Source organism: Octopus bimaculoides, chromosome 5 (genome assembly GCF_001194135.2).
Source record: "Octopus bimaculoides isolate UCB-OBI-ISO-001 chromosome 5, ASM119413v2, whole genome shotgun sequence".
Classification (NCBI taxonomy): domain Eukaryota; kingdom Metazoa; phylum Mollusca; class Cephalopoda; order Octopoda; family Octopodidae; genus Octopus; species Octopus bimaculoides.
In genome coordinates this window covers 14,914,268-14,915,524 of record NC_068985.1, presented here as the reverse complement: position 1 = coordinate 14,915,524, position 1,257 = coordinate 14,914,268, and the positions used below count along the sequence as shown (strand labels likewise).

Sequence of the window (1,257 nt, the reverse complement as noted above, 5' to 3'; positions counted from 1 at the left end):
GGTAGTGGGAGGGAGGGAGGGAGGGAGGAGTAATGTCGAAGAGGGTTAATTTCTTAGCAAACCAAATACGTGAACAGGTCTCTATTTTTGAATGGAAAAATATGACTTTACATTTATTTTGAAAGCCTTAGTAAATGCATGAAAATAAAACTTTAGATCTCCCCACATCGAATTCAATTGCAATAATCCATCGATCGGTTGCGGAAAAAATCTGTTGGAAAAATGATCGTATTTGATACTTAATTTTAATTATTTCAGAATTCTGAGATGTTATTTGCATAATGAATAGTAGTTATGAAGGTGAAAGCATATTTAGAGCATGGAACATTAAACACTTAAAATAATGTTTGACAAACATGCTGTGAGAGAAAAGTAGTTTTTATGTATTTATTTATTTTCGATAATTACCGGAGATAATTTCGGACTTATTTTTGATTTATTGAACTTCATTGGTTGAAACGAGGCTCACTGAAATTTGCCAAATAGTTTAAATGTTCTGTCCATTACATATGGTTTATATCCACTTATCATCATTGAATTTTTGATCTATTGAAATTTATCAGGTTCTCTCCCTTGTTCTACATTCAGATTAATTCTCATAAATGTTACTGAATCTGTTTCTCATTACGTTTATAATTTAATTTCAATAGATTAAGAATTATTTTAATTGAAAATTATTTTAATAGATCAAAAATTATTTTCTGCTCAACATATTCAGTACGATATATGCATTTAACTATATCATTTATTATGGCGTGATAGAAATATTCAATCGTTTTGTAATTTTCTATTTTGCGCTTCAATATATTTTTGTATATTTACTTAACCAGTCTTTCGTTAAGACTTCGGTAGATTGCGACGATATAACACTTTTGGGATCTTTCTGAATTGATGGGAACCACTTTTCATTTATGTTTTATGTAGTGTTTTTGGTACCGAAACACTTTCAAACTTCGTATACTTGTATATTTTGTGTTATAGAATAGATAAAAAAATTTGTATTCGAAGTTATTTCATGTAAAATTTGTCGTATTTCGATAATTTCAACCAATCACTGACGTCTATTGAGGTGAAAACAATTACTGCTGTGGAATGTAAACTACATGTTCTAACGGTGTCATGGGATCTTTTTCCTTGAATAAAATTAGTGCTGTTGTTTGTCAACAACAACTATCGGCGGTACTGTTATTTATGACATCGTCCGTGCGTTTGTACTGGTTTTAGCTTTATGGTTTTAGGGTTAGGGTTCGGGTTTTA

At 30.4% G+C, this 1,257-nt stretch overlaps 1 protein-coding gene across 1 annotated transcript in view; it reads left to right on the top strand.

Moving 5' to 3' along the window:
* The window catches only part of LOC106880591 (transcription factor RFX4-like), an 85,915-nt gene that overhangs the window by 76,272 nt on the left and 8,386 nt on the right, over nt 1–1,257 (top strand). The window lies entirely within an intron of this gene.